The sequence below is a fragment of the Lathyrus oleraceus genome, chromosome 3 (assembly GCF_024323335.1).
Source record: "Lathyrus oleraceus cultivar Zhongwan6 chromosome 3, CAAS_Psat_ZW6_1.0, whole genome shotgun sequence".
NCBI lineage: Eukaryota > Viridiplantae > Streptophyta > Magnoliopsida > Fabales > Fabaceae > Lathyrus > Lathyrus oleraceus.
This window is the reverse complement of record NC_066581.1, coordinates 508,881,546-508,898,150: the sequence shown is the minus strand read 5'-3', so window position 1 is coordinate 508,898,150 and position 16,605 is coordinate 508,881,546. Positions and strand designations below refer to the sequence as shown.

General features: G+C 24.1%; 2 long non-coding RNA genes across 7 annotated transcripts; both read left to right on the top strand.

Moving 5' to 3' along the window:
- Positions 1-2,917: 2,917 nt before the first annotated feature.
- On the top strand, positions 2,918-6,342 carry LOC127128460 (uncharacterized). Of its 3 annotated transcripts, none has more exons than XR_007805912.1 (2): positions 2,918-3,032; positions 5,990-6,342. It is a non-coding gene; the product is annotated as an uncharacterized LOC127128460 (long non-coding RNA). The 3 variants fall into 3 exon arrangements; XR_007805913.1 differs by lacking the exon at positions 5,990-6,342 and adding an exon at positions 3,127-3,460; XR_007805911.1 differs by lacking the exon at positions 2,918-3,032 and adding an exon at positions 5,785-5,895.
- Positions 6,343-8,741: 2,399 nt separating this feature from the next.
- LOC127128458 (uncharacterized) lies at positions 8,742-15,192 on the top strand. Of its 4 annotated transcripts, none has more exons than XR_007805908.1 (3): positions 8,742-8,849; positions 8,944-9,289; positions 15,154-15,192. It is a non-coding gene; the product is annotated as an uncharacterized LOC127128458 (long non-coding RNA). The 4 variants fall into 4 exon arrangements; XR_007805910.1 differs by lacking the exon at positions 15,154-15,192 and adding an exon at positions 12,188-12,202; XR_007805909.1 differs by lacking the exons at positions 8,944-9,289; positions 15,154-15,192 and adding an exon at positions 14,808-15,056.
- The last annotated feature ends 1,413 nt before the right edge of the window (positions 15,193-16,605 follow it).

Sequence of the window (16,605 nt, the reverse complement as noted above, 5' to 3'; positions counted from 1 at the left end):
CCATGGAAAATGGATTTTCCTTGGTGGTGGAGAGTGGGATGATGTGGCATGACCATAATATCTCATGGAGAAGTTATGTCTATAAGCCTTTATCAACGCCAAGCTTCTGCTTGAGTCCCTTCACAAAAACACACAAAGAAGTGAAGAAAAACCAAAAACAAGTGAGAATTTGGAGTTTTGGAGAGTTTGGGTAAATGAGGGGTTTTGAAGATGAAATGAAGAAAATTGATGAAAATGATAATGATTTGTTGGAAATTTGAATGTGTATTATAGATGGTGAATGAATCTAACAAGATTTAATGCTAATTGATTTATTTGCAGAACTAAAGAAGAAGTGAAAAGTGATGGAGATTTGGGTGCATGTATGAGAGTGAATGAGAAATGAGGTGAAATTGACCAAAATTGACTTATGAGTTGACCTCTTGGAAGCATGTGTCGACCTAAAAAGGTTATGAGTCAACACATACTTAAGAAAATTTAAAATATTTCAAAAATTAATTTTATGTGCCGACCTACACAAGCATGTGTCAACACATATTGGACCAATTTTGAAAAACAAAACATTACTTTCATGTGCTGACCTATACGACATATGAGGTCCAAAACTTGAAAATTTTGACACATATTAATTTGAAATGACTTTGGAAGACTCAACTTTACTTATGCATAACTAATTATAAGAAACACGTGCATATGGTTGTTTTTCATGATTTGCTAGTCAATAACATGAAAACACATAATTGTAAGCATGAAATAGTAAAAGATATAGATCACATGTGAAGATATTTTGAATGAGGCCACTATAAACATGTCAAATGGAATACACAATGGTTACACTTGAAATTTTTGGAAATGAACACTTTAACATGTATCATACACACAATATATCACATACCTTTAAGAAATAAACAGGTAAAAGAAAGAACTTACTTATAAAGCTAGAAAAGCATTGAAACGATATTACCTCACCTTACAAATGACGGAGGATGCACTTGCATTCCACAAGGAACTCTCGAGCGAAAGTTGGAATAAATGCAAAATGTGCCACAAGCTCTTTTGAAATCAAACACTCTTACCACTTTTCTCTTTAAAAAAGTACTTGAAAGTGTGATTAATATAATGATTAATTAATTTATTTCGACTATAAATTACTTAATGACTAATTAATTTATTTCAACTATAAATTACTTAATATTCTATTAAGTACTATAGTATTAGTATTTCATATTATTTGACAAACTAACTTTTATTTCATATTAATATTTATAGTTGAAATAATTGTTTAATTAATTATTTTTTATTTCAAACTATTTAATTATTATTTGATATTATATTATATTTTTATTTTTATTGATATATTAAATATTATTAATATTATTAAATAGTTTATTAAATATTTCAATTATTATACATTAAATAATTGTGTTATACTATTTCAACTATTAATATTTTAGCTATTAATATATCAACTACTTAGTTTATTAAATATATATTCTATTAAAAAATTACTTTATTAAATATGAAATATTAAATATATTAAACATTTAGTATATTAATTATTAATATACTAAATATTTAATAGAATAAATATTTAATATTTAATGAAATAATTATTAATAGACTAAACATTTAATACACTAAATATAATATTTAATAAAATAACTATTAATATTTTAATATCTTAAAGACTAAATATGTAATATTTAATAAGTAATTTTTTAATAGAATAAATATTTAATAAAATAAATAGTTGAAATATTAATAGTTAAAATATTAATAATTGAAATATTAAATAGTTGAAATAATTTGACATAATTATTTAATATATAATAGTTGAAATATTTGATAAACTATTTAGTAATACTAAAAATATCAATAAAAATTAAATTAAAATATAATATCAAATAATTATTAAATAGTATGAAATAAAAATGTGCTAATTAAATCCTTATTTCAACCATAACTATTAATATGAAATAAAAATTTGTTTATTAAATAATGTGAAATATTAATACTGAAGCACTTAATGGAATATTAAGGGATTTATAGTCGAAATAGATTATTTAATCATTTATATTTGAAATATTAAGTAATTTATTAAATACTTAATTACTTGTGGAATATATATTATTGTTACAATGATACTATCAAATGGAATAATTGACATAGTGGAGAAATAAATGGAAAATGAAAAAGAAAGTCTCCCACGTCAGCAATGTTGACCACATTATTTTTTTAACGGAAGTTTAACGTCAGACACTAATCGTAATACAAAAGAGAGATATAAGAACTCAGACAAAAAAATATATAGACCAAATTCAAAAACTCACTAACTTATAATGACCAAAAGACTATTTAAACCAATAAAATATAAATATTTATCCTTACTAAGACAATTTTTTAGTCTATATTTATTGCATTATTTTAGTATTTATAATTGTTGTTGTTTTTCTATGCATTTTTTTTCATTTATCATTATTTATTTTATCTTTTTGGTTTTTGTATTGTTTTCAATTGAGGTAATTGGTGATAGAAAAAGTTGTTTTCTTGACTTTTGGCCAAGTCTCCAAAAGTTTCTATTTATTAATGATTTTTGAGATATTGTAAACCGTAGGTAGATAAGGTTTAGGGCTCCATGTGCGATCTACCTATTATTATTTACCTATTATAGATATTATCTTTTCTATTTTTATTTGACTAAAATATATTTTCCATATTTTATTTTTATCTAATATTAATTTTTGATACTTTATATTTTTTTATTTGATTTAGTAAAAGATATATAAAGAATAAAACATATATATTTTTTGCATTTGAATATATATTCAAATTTAATAATCAAAATAAAATAAAATAAAATATTAATATTTATTACCATTAAGATAACTTTTTATCCTATATAATGAAAGTAATGTTAGTGTCTTGTAAATAAAAAGTAAACACATAAGGTGAAATTCAAAATATGACTTCTAAAAGCTATCAATCTTCTTATATTCTGGTTGTTTTATGCATGAGTTTTATTATGATATCTGGTAAGTAGATATTTTTATATATTTTGTAATATATTATTTAGATAAATAACTTACTAGATTTAATTGAAAATGTTATTATCTTTGTTTGATTCAGAAATTGTTACAAGTTTGAAGACTCCAATATTAGTTGAAAAGCCAATATGTATTCGTGGGAGTGACGTAGACCCAAGATTTTGCTGCATAGGGAGTTGTAGTCCCAATTGTTCTACTGATTGCATCAATAAGGGATTTGTAAAAGGTGGACAGTGTAATTCTAAACTTGGAAATAAGTGTTGTTGTTTTGTATAATGAGTTACAATGTATCACTATGATTTGTTGAAAAGAAAAGATGCACTTTTTCTTAATTTCGGAACTTAAAGTGTGTAAGAACTTTATGTTTTATTGGAGAACCATCAACTTGATTATGAATAAAACAACCTTAAAATGTATGAGTGTTTTCAAGGGGATTTGAATGGTTTTGAAGAAAACATTATAATATAAATTGTTTGGTTCCATTATGAATAACTATTTAAAAAATTGAATTCAACAAATTCAATTTAATATGGTTTATTTTCAATCAATTTTAAGATATTAAAATTGACATATTAAATTTTTTAATTCAAATATTATAAATATGCGACAAAATAATAAGCTTGGTTTAAAATATAACATTTAACATATTAAAACTTAAAATTAGAAAATGAAATTCATCGAATATGTTTTTAAACATTTTTTAATGGAAATATAATATAATTGTTACACTTGAATTTTTCAACTAATAGAAAGTCAATAAAGAATGTTAATAAAAAGACATTTGTTGTGAGAAAGCATTAATAAAGTGTTTTAAAGAGGGACAAACTAATAACGAGGGATCAACCGAGTTGTCCACTACAAGAAATTGCTTGATTAGTCCGGGGCATTTGTGAGGTGAAAAACCTCTCACTAAATTTCTATATTGTTTGGGTTTATCCCATCGCAATGCATAAAATAAAAAAATTAATAAAGCAAATTGTGTGGGGAAACCCCTTCAAATCTTAAGAAGGGATATTTTAAGTTTTGAAATTGTTCATTTTTTAGGGGAAACCCCTAGCTAAAAGTTTCGGTAACATTAGAAAGGGGAAACTGAAACCCATAGCTAATAGTTTCAACCATTTTAAAATTGTCCTGTCACAACTACTTTGTGTCAGTCACTTTAATAAAGGTGTTTGCATTTGTGTAGGGTAACTCCTAGCCATATATTTCTGTTGCATTTCTGAGGGACAACCCTTAACTAATTTGAGTTGCACCTGCACGTTATCCCATTACCTGAGCGCACGTCAGTCTCTTTAATAAAGTCATTATAATTTGTGAGGAGCTACCCTAACTATTTATTATCGTTCAACTGGCATGGGGAGCCCCCTCAAATACAATCATATATTTGATGCACCACTTTCATTCCCCCATTCCTCCACCACTTCAGCATCTATTTCTCTTTCTACTTGTCTGGTTTTTTCATTTCCCCCCAATGTTACTTCATTAACCTCACTCTTCCACCACCAAATTCATATTTTTCATCAAAAAATCTTCAACAGGCTTATTTAAAAGGTAATTTTATATAAAAAAAATCTTTTGATTTTTGGATTATATAAAAAAAATTGATTTTTGATTTTTTGATTTTAATATATTTTATTCATTTTCTACTTTTTAAAGAAATATTTAAACTTTTGCAAGGAGAATAAAATCAAAGATTCAAAGTTGTTCAAATTTTCCTCTTAGGTACATATTTCTTCTCCATGTTTTTTAAAAACCTGAATATATGAATCTTTGAATCTTTTGTTGTTATTAGTTTATATTTGTTGGATATTAGTTAATATATGTTAATATTTGACTATGTTAGATATATTAGTTAATATGCTGATATATATATATATATATCGGTGACTCATCCGATTCTCAATTCAATCATTTTGATATGTTGTTCAATCCGATTTTTAAAATCTATCACTTATTTTCCAATTGGAGTAGATAATAGACATGAATATTTAAAAAGTAAAATGCTTCTAACTAAAAATACTCTTACAATATTTTTCTTAGCAAAGTTGTAATTTTAATAGTACTTAAATAATAAAACTAATTTAATAAGAAAAATCAATAAGAATTAAAATTTTCAATTATATTATAGTATAATTTTTATTTCTTATAAAATTGAGGAAGAGAAAGTGATTAGTTATAAACAAATATAGTAATGATGAATTTCATGAAAATGATTTAAATCATTTGTTTGAAATTATGTGTCAATCTCTTATTATTAAAATAATATTTTATTAATTATATAATTAATATTAAAAAAATAGTTGACATGCATTCTTAGATCTTATATTAAATAATTAGTGACTAAATTATATTTATATTTATAGATAATGAAATATATTTTATTACTAATTAAAAAGAATTATCTATTTAAATATATTTTTAATCTCTTATTAAAAATAGTATTGAAAATTAAACTACCAAATAAATTTTTTCAATTTTCACATTTCAAAAACAATTTTTAAAAACTAGTCTATAAATAAAATATTAATATTTATTACCAATTATCTCATTAGAAGTCAATACTTTATATTTTTTTATTCAATTTTGTAAAGGATATATAAAAAATAAAACATATATATTTTTTGCATTTGACTATATATTCAATTTTAATAATCATTATAAAATAAAATAAAATAAAATATTAATATTTATTACCATTAAGATAACTTTTTAGCCTATATAATGAAAGTAATGTTAGTGTCTTATAAATAAAAAGTAAACACATAAGGTGAAATTCAAAATATGACTTCTAAAAGCTATCAATCTTCTTATATTCTGGTTGTTTTATGCATGAGTTTTATTATGATATCTGGTAAGTAGATATTTTTATATCTTTTGTAATATATTGTTTAGATAAATAACTTACTAGATTTAATTGAAAATGTTATTGTCTTTGTTTGATTCAGAAATTGTTACAAGTTTGAAGACTCCAATATTAGTTGAAAAGCCAATATGTATTCGTGGGAGTGACGTAGACCCAAGATTTTGCTGCATAGGGAGTTGTAGTCCCAATTGTTCTACTGATTGCATCAATAAGGGGTTTGTAAAAGGTGGACGGTGTAATTCTAAACTTGGAAATAAGTGTTGTTGTTTTGTATAATGAGTTACAATGTATCACTATGATTTGTTGAAAATAAAAGATGCACTTTTTCTTAATTTTGGAACTTAAAGTGTGTAAGATCTTTATGTTTTATTGGAGAACCAACAACTTGATTATGAATAAAACCACCTTAAAATGTATGAGTGTTTTCAAGGTGATTTGAACGGTTTTGAAGAAAACATTATAATATAAATTGTTTGGTTCCATTATGAATAACTATTTAAAAAATTGAATTCAACAAATGCAATTCAATATGGTTTATTTTCAATCAATTTTAAGATATTAAAATTGACATATTAAATTTTTAATTCAAATATTATAAATATGCGGCAAAATAATAAGCTTGGTTTAAAATATAACATTTAACATATTAAAACTTAAAATTAGAAAATGAAATTCATCGAATATGTTTTTAAACATTTTTTAATGGAAATATAATATAATTGTTACACCTGAATTTTTCAATTAATAGAAAGTCAATAAAGAATGTTAATAAAAAGACATTTGTTGTGAGAAAGCAATAATAAAGTGTTTTAGAGAGGGACAAACTGATAACGAGGGATCAACCGAGTTGTCCACTACAAGAAATTGGTTGATTAGTCCGGGGCATTTGTGAGGTGAAAAACCTCTCACTAAATTTCTATATTGTTTGGGGTTTATCCCATTGCAATGCATAAAATAAAAAAATCAATAAAGCAAATAGTGTGGGGCAACCCCTCCAAATCTTAAGAAGGGATATTTTAAATTTTGAAATTGACCATTTTTTAGGGGAAACCCCTAGCTAAAAGTTTCGGTAACATTAGCAAGGGGAAACAAAAACCCATAGCTAATAGTTTCAACCATTTTAAAATTGTCCTGTCACAACTACTTTGTGTCAGTCACTTTAATAAAGGTGTTTACATTTGTGAAGGGTAACCCCTAGCCATATATTTCTGTTGCATTTCCGAGGGACAACCCCTAACTAATTTGAGTTGCATCTGCACGTTATCCCATCACCTGAGCGCACGTCAGTCTCTTTAATAAAGTCATTATAATTTGTGAGGAGCTACCCTAACTATTTATTATCATTCAACTGGCACGGGGAGCCCCCTCAAATACAATCATATATTTGATGCACCACTTTCATTTCCCCATTCCTCCACCACTTCAGCATCTATTTCTCTTTCTACTTGTCTGGTTTTTTCATTTCCCCCAATGTTACGTCATTAACTTAATTCTTCCACCACCAAACTCATATTTTTCATCAAAAAATCTTCAACAAGCTTATTTATAAGGTAATTTTATAAAAAAAAAATTCTTTTGATTTTTGGATTATATCAAATCCCTAATTTTAATATATTTTATTCATTTTCTATTTTTTTAATAAATATTTAAACTTTTGCAAGTAGAATAAAATCAAAGATTCAAAGTTGTTTAATTTTTCCTCTAAGGTACACATTTCTTCTCCATGTTTTTAAAAAATCTGAATATATGAATCTTTGAATCTTTTGTTGTTATTAGTTTATATTTGTTGGATATAAGTTAATATATGTTAATATTTGACTATGTTAGATATATTAGTTATATATATATATATATATATATATATATATATATATATATATATATATATATATATATATATATATATATATATATATATATATATATATATATATATATATATATATATATATATATATATATATATATATATATATCGGTGACACATCCGATTCTCAATTCAATCAATTTGATCCGTTGATTCAATCCGATTTTTAAAATCTATCACTTATTTTCCAATTGGAGTAGATAATAAACATGAATATTTAAAAAGTAAAATCTTCTAACTAAAATCCTCTTACAATATTTCTTAGCAAAGTTGTAATTTTAATAATACTTAAATAATAAAACTAATTTAATAAGAAAAATCAATAAGAATTAAAATTTTCAATCATATTATAGTATAATTTATATTTCTTATAAAATTGAGGAAGAGAAAGTGATTAGTTATAAACAAAAATAGTAATGATGAATGTCACGAAAATGATTTAAATCATTTGTTTGAAATTATGTGTCAATCTCTTATTATTAGAATAAAATTTTATTAATTATATAATTAATATTAAAAAAATAGTTGACATGCATTCTTAGATCTTATATTAAATAATTAGTGACTAAATTATATTTATATCTATAGATAACAAAATATATTTTATTACTAATTAAAAAGAATTATCTATTTAAATATATTTTTAATCTCTTATTAAAAATAGTATTGAAAATTAAACTACCAAATAAATTTTTTCAATTTTCACATTTCAAAAACAATTTTTAAAAACTAGTGTATAAATAAATATTAATATTTATTACCAATTATCTCATTAGAAGTCAATACTTTATATTTTTTTATTCAATTTTGTAAAGGATATATAAAGAATAAAACATATATATTTTTTGCATTTGACTATATATTCAATTTTAATAATCTTTATAAAATAAAGTAAAATAAAATATTAATATTTATTACCATTAAGATAACTTTTTAGCCTATATAATGAAAGTAATGTTAGTGTCTTGTAAATCAAAAGTAAACACATAAGGTGAAATTCAAAATATGACTTCTAAAAGCAATCAATCTTCTTATATTCTAGTTGTTTTATGCATGAGTTTTATTATGATATCTGGTAAGTAGATATTTTTCTATCTTTTGTAATATATTGTTCAGATAAATAACTTACTAGATTTAATTGAAAATGTTATTGTCTTTGTTTGATTCAGAAATTGTTACAAGTTTGAAGACTCCAATATTAGTTGAAAAGCCAATATGTATTCGTGGGAGTGACGTAGACCCAAGATTTTGCTGCATAGGGAGTTGTAGTCCCAATTGTTCTACTGATTGCATCAATAAGGGATATGTAAAAGGTGGACAGTGTAATTCTAAACTTGGAAATAAATGTTGTTGTTTTGTATAATGAGTTACAATGTATCACTTTGATTGTTGAAAATAAAAGATGCAGTTTTTCTTAATTTGGAACTTAAAGTGTGTAAGAACTTTATGTTTTATTGGAGAACCATCAACTTGATTATGAATAAAACCACCTTAAAATGTATGAGTGTTTTCAAGGTGATTTGAATCGTTTTGAAGAAAACATTATAATACAAATTGTTTAGTTCCATAATGAATAACTATTTAAAAAATTGAATTCAACAAATTCAATTCAATATGGTTTATTTTCAATCAATTTTAAGATATTAAAATTGACATATTAAATTTTTTAATTCAAATATTATAAATATGCAGCAAAATAATAAGCTTGGTTTAAAATATAACATTTAACATATTAAAACTTAAAATTAGAAAATGAAATTCATCGAATATGTTTTTAAACATTTTTTAATGGAAATATAATATAATTGTTACACTTGAATTTTTCAATTAATAGAAAGTCAATAAAGAATGTTAATAAAAAGACATTTGTTGTGAGAAAGCATTAATAAAGTGTTTTAAAGAGGGGCAAACTGATAATGAGGGATCAACCGAGTTGTCCACTACAAGAAATTGGTTGATTAGTCCGGGGCATTTGTGAGGTGAAAAACCTCTCACTAAATTTCTATATTGTTTGGGGTTTATCCCATTGCAATGCATAAAATAAAAAAATTAATAAAGCAAATTGTGTGGGGCAACTCCTCCAAATCTTAAGAAGGGATATTTTAAATTTTGAAATTGACCATTTTTTAGGGGAAACCCCTAGCTAAAAGTTTCGGTAACATTAGCAAGGGGAAACAGAAACCCATAGCTAATAGTTTCAACCATTTTAAAATTGTCCTGTCACAACTACTTTGTGTCAGTCACTTTAATAAAGGTGTTTACATTTGTGAAGGGTAACCCCTAGCCATATATTTCTGTTGCATTTCCGAGGGACAACCCCTAACTAATTTGAGTTGCATCTGCACGTTATCCCATCACCTGAGCGCACGTCAGTCTCTTTAATAAAGTCATTATAATTTGTGAGGAGCTACCCTAACTATTTATTATCATTCAACTGGCATGGGGAGCCCCCTCAAATACAATCATATATTTGATGCACCACTTTCATTTCCCCATTCCTCCACCACTTCAGCATCTATTTCTCTTTCTACTTGTCTGGTTTTTTCATTTCCCCCCAATGTTACGTCATTAACTTAATTCTTCCACCACCAAACTCATATTTTTCATCAAAAAATCTTCAACAGGCTTATTTAAAAGGTAATTTTATAAAAAAAATTCTTTTGATTTTTGGATTATATCAAATCCCTAATTTTAATATATTTTATTCATTTTCTATTTTTTTAATAAATATTTAAACTTTTGCAAGTAGAATAAAATCAAAGATTCAAAGTTGTTTAATTTTTCCTCTACGGTACACATTTCTTCTCCATGTTTTTAAAAAATCTGAATATATGAATCTTTGAATCTTTTGTTGTTATTAGTTTATATTTGTTGGATATAAGTTAATATATGTTAATATTTGACTATGTTAGATATATTAGTTAATATGTATATATATATATATATATATATATATATATATATATATATATATATATATATATATATATATATATATATATATCGGTGACACATCCGATTCTCAATTCAATCAATTTGATCCGTTGATTTAATCCGATTTTTAAAATCTATCACTTATTTTCCAATTGGAGTAGATAATAAACATGAATATTTAAAAAGTAAAATCTTCTAACTAAAAATCCTCTTACAATATTTCTTAGCAAAGTTGTAATTTTAATAATACTTAAATAATAAAACTAATTTAATAAGAAAAATCAATAAGAATTAAAATTTTCAATCATATTATAGTATAATTTATATTTCTTATAAAATTGAGGAAGAGAAAGTGATTAGTTATAAACAAAAATAGTAATGATGAATGTCATGAAAATGATTTAAATCATTTGTTTGAAATTATGTGTCAATCTCTTATTATTAGAATAAAATTTTATTAATTATATAATTAATATTAAAAAAATAGTTGACATGCATTCTTAGATCTTATATTAAATAATTAGTGACTAAATTATATTTATATCTATAGATAACAAAATATATTTTATTACTAATTAAAAAGAATTATCTATTTAAATATATTTTTAATCTCTTATTAAAAATAGTATTGAAAATTAAACTACCAAATAAATTTTTTCAATTTTCACATTTCAAAAACAATTTTTAAAAACTAGTGTATAAATAAAATATTAATATTTATTACCAATTATCTCATTAGAAGTCAATACTTTATATTTTTTTATTCAATTTTGTAAAGGATATATAAAGAATAAAACATATATATTTTTTGCATTTGACTATATATTCAATTTTAATAATCTTTATAAAATAAAATAAAATAAAATAGTAATATTTATTACCATTAAGATAACTTTTTAGCCTATATAATGAAAGTAATGTTAGTGTCTTGTAAATCAAAAGTAAACACATAAGGTGAAATTCAAAATATGACTTCTAAAAGCTATCAATCTTCTTATATTCTAGTTGTTTTATGCATGAGTTTTATTATGATATTTGGTAAGTAGATATTTTTCTATCTTTTGTAATATATTGTTTAGATAAATAACTTACAAGATTTAATTGAAAATGTTATTGTCTTTGTTTGATTCAGAAATTGTTACAAGTTTGAAGACTCCAATATTAGTTGAAAAGCCAATATGTATTCGTGGGAGTGACGTAGACCCAAGATTTTGCTGCATAGGGAGTTGTAGTCCCAATTGTTCTACTGATTGCATCAATAAGGGATATGTAAAAGGTGGACAGTGTAATTCTAAACTTGGAAATAAGTGTTGTTGTTTTGTATAATGAGTTGCAATGTATCACTATGATTGTTGAAAATAAAAGATGCACTTTTTCTTAATTTTGGAACTTAATGTGTGTAAGAACTTTATGTTTTATTGGAGAACCATCAACTTGATTATGAATAAAACCACCATAAAATGTATGAGTGTTTTCAAGGTGATTTGAATGGTTTTGAAGAAAACATTATAATATAAATTGTTTGGTTCCATTATGAATAACTATTTAAAAAATTGAATTCAACAAATTCAATTCAATATGGTTTATTTTCAATCAATTTTAAGATATTAAAATTGACATATTAAATTTTTTAATTCAAATATTATAAATATGCGGCAAAATAATAAGCTTGGTTTAAAATATAACATTTAACATATTAAAACTTAAAATTAGAAAATGAAATTCATCGAATATGTTTTTAAACATTTTTTAATGGAAATATAATATAATTGTTACACTTGAATTTTTCAATTAATAGAAAGTCAATAAAGAATGTTAATAAAAAGACATTTGTTGTGAGAAAGCATTAATAAAGTGTTTTAAAGAGGGACAAACTGATAACGAGGGATCAACCGAGTTGTCCACTACAAGAAATTGCTTGATTAGTCCGGGGCATTTTTGAGGTGAAAAACCTCTCACTAAATTTCTATATTGTTTGGGGTTTATCCCATTGCAATGCATAAAATAAAAAAAATTAATAAAGCAAATTGTGTGGGGTAACCCCTCCAAATCTTAAGAAGGGATATTTTAAATTTTGAAATTGACCATTTTTTAGGGGAAACCCCTAGCTAAAAGTTTCGGTAACATTAGCAAGGGGAAACAGAAACCCATAGCTAATAGTTTCAACCATTTTAAAATTGTCCTGTCACAACTACTCTGTGTCAGTCACTTTAATAAAGATGTTTACAATTGTGAAGGGTAACCCCTAGCCATATATTTCTATTGGATTTCTGAGGGACAACCCCTAACTAATTTGAGTTGCATCTGCACGTTATCCCATCACCTGAGCGTACGTCAGTCTCTTTAATAAAGTCATTATAATTTGTGATGAGCTACCCTAACTATTTATTATCGTTCAACTGGCATGGGGAGCCCCCTCAAATACAATCATATATTTGATGCACCACTTTCATTTCCCCATTGCTCCACCACTTCAACATCTATTTCTCTTTCTACTTGTCTGATTTTTTCATTTCCCCCAATGTTACGTCATTAACCTCACTCTTCCACCACCAAACTCATATTTTTCATCAAAAAATCTTCAACAGGCTTATTTAAAGGGTAATTTTATAAAAAAAATCTTTTGATTTTTGGATTATATCAAATCCCTAATTTTAATATATTTTATTCATTTTCTATTTTTTTAATAAATATTTAAACTTTTGCAAGGAGAATAAAATCAAAGATTCAAAGTTGTTTAATTTTCCTCTAAGGTACACATTTCTTCTCCATGTTTTTTAAAAATCTGAATTTATGAATCTTTGAATCTTTTGTTGTTATAAGTTTATATTTGTTGGATATTAGTTAATATATGTTAATATTGACTATGTTAGATATATTACTTAATATGCTGATATATATATATATATATATATATATATATATATATATATATATATATATATATATATATATATATATATATATATATATATATATATATATATATATATATATATATATATATATATATATATATATATATATATATATCTATATATATCGGTGACACATCCGATTCTCAATTCAATCAATTTGATCCGTTGATTCAATCCGATTTTTAAAATCTATCACTTATTTTCCAATTGGAGTAGATAATAAACATGAATATTTAAAAAGTAAAATGCTTCTAACTAATAATACTCTTATAATATTTCTTAGCAAAGTTGTAATTTTATAATACTTAAATAATAAAACTAATTTAGACAGAAAAATCAATAAGAATTAAAATTTTCAATCATATGATAGTATAATTTATATTTCTTATAAAATTGAGGAAGAGAAAGTGATTAGTTATAAACAAAAATAGTAATGATGAATGTCATGAAAATGATTTAAATCATTTGTTTGAAATTATGTGTCAATCTCTTATTATTAAAATAAAATTTTATTAATTATATAATTAATATTAAAAAAATAGTTGACATGCATTCTTAGATCTTATATTAAATAACTAGTGACTAAATATATTTATATTTATAGATAACAAATATATTTTATTACTAATTAAAAAGAATTATCTATTTAAATATATTTTAATCTCTTATTAAAATAGTATTGAAAATTAAACTACCAAATAAATTTTTTCAATTTTCACATTTCAAAAACAATTTTAAAAACTAGTTTATAAATAAAATATTAATATTTATTACCAATTATCTCATTAGAAGTCGATACTTTATATTTTTTTATTCAATTTTGTAAAGGATATATAAAGAATAAAACATATATATTTTTTGCATTTGACTATATATTCAATTTTAATAATCTTTATAAAATAAATAAAATAAAATATTAATATTTATTACCATTAAGATAACTTTTTAGCCTATATAATGAAAGTAATGTTAGTGTCTTGTAAATCAAAAGTAAACACATAAGGTGAAATTCAAAATATGACTTCTAAAAGCTATCAATCTTCTTATATTCTAGTTGTTTTATGCATGAGTTTTATTATGATATCTGGTAAGTAGATATTTTTCTATCTTTTGTAATATATTGTTTAGATAAATAACTTACAAGATTTAATTGAAAATGTTATTGTCTTTGTTTGATTCAGAAATTGTTACAAGTTTGAAGACTCCAATATTAGTTGAAAAGCCAATATGTATTCGTGGGAGTGACGTAGACCCAAGATTTTGCTGCATAGGGAGTTGTAGTCCCAATTGTTCTACTGATTGCATCAATAAGGGATATGTAAAAGGTGGACAGTGTAATTCTAAACTTGGAAATAAGTGTTGTTGTTTTGTATAATGAGTTGCAATGTATCACTATGATTGTTGAAAATAAAAGATGCACTTTTTCTTAATTTTGGAACTTAATGTGTGTAAGAACTTTATGTTTTATTGGAGAACCATCAACTTGATTATGAATAAAACCACCATAAATGTATGAGTGTTTTCAAGGTGATTTGAATGGTTTTGAAGAAAACATTATAATATAAATTGTTTGGTTCCATTATGAATAACTATTTAAAAATTGAATTCAACAAATTCAATTCAATATGGTTTATTTTCAATCAATTTTAAGATATTAAAATTGACATATTAAATTTTTTAATTCAAATATTATAAATATGCGGCAAAATAATAAGCTTGGTTTAAAATATAACATTTAACATATTAAAACTTAAAATTAGAAAATGAAATTCATCGAATATGTTTTTAAACATTTTTTAATGGAAATATAATATAATTGTTACACTTGAATTTTTCAATTAATAGAAAGTCAATAAAGAATGTTAATAAAAAGACATTTGTTGTGAGAAAGCATTAATAAAGTGTTTTAAAGAGGGACAAACTGATAACGAGGATCAACCGAGTTGTCCACTACAAGAAATTGCTTGATTAGTCCGGGGCATTTTTGAGGTGAAAAACCTCTCACTAAATTTCTATATTGTTTGGGGTTTATCCCATTGCAATGCATAAAATAAAAAAATTAATAAAGCAAATTGTGTGGGTAACCCCTCCAAATCTTAAGAAGGGATATTTTAAATTTTGAAATTGACCATTTTTTAGGGGAAACCCCTAGCTAAAAGTTTCGGTAACATTAGCAAGGGGAAACAGAAACCCATAGCTAATAGTTTCAACCATTTTAAAATGTCCTGTCACAACTACTCTGTGTCAGTCACTTTAATAAAGATGTTTACAATTGTGAAGGGTAACCCCTAGCCATATATTTCTATTGGATTTCTGAGGGACAACCCCTAACTAATTTGAGTTGCATCTGCACGTTATCCCATCACCTGAGCGTACGTCAGTCTCTTTAATAAAGTCATTATAATTTGTGATGAGCTACCCTAACTATTTATTATCGTTCAACTGGCATGGGGAGCCCCCTCAAATACAATCATATATTTGATGCACCACTTTCATTTCCCCATTGCTCCACCACTTCAACATCTATTTCTCTTTCTACTTGTCTGATTTTTTTCATTTCCCCCAATGTTACGTCATTAACCTCACTCTTCCACCACCAAACTCATATTTTTCATCAAAAAATCTTCAACAGGCTTATTTAAAGGGTAATTTTATAAAAAAAATCTTTTGATTTTTGGATTATATCAAATCCCTAATTTTAATATATTTATTCATTTTCTATTTTTTTAATAAATATTTAAACTTTTGCAAGGAGAATAAAATCAAAGATTCAAAGTTGTTTAATTTTTCCTCTAAGGTACACATTTCTTCTCCATGTTTTTTAAAAATCTGAATTTATGAATCTTTGAATCTTTTGTTGTTATAAGTTTATATTTGTTGGATATTAGTTAATATATGTTAATATTTGACTATGTTAGATATATTAGTAATATGCTGATATATATATATTATATATATATATATAGATATATATATATA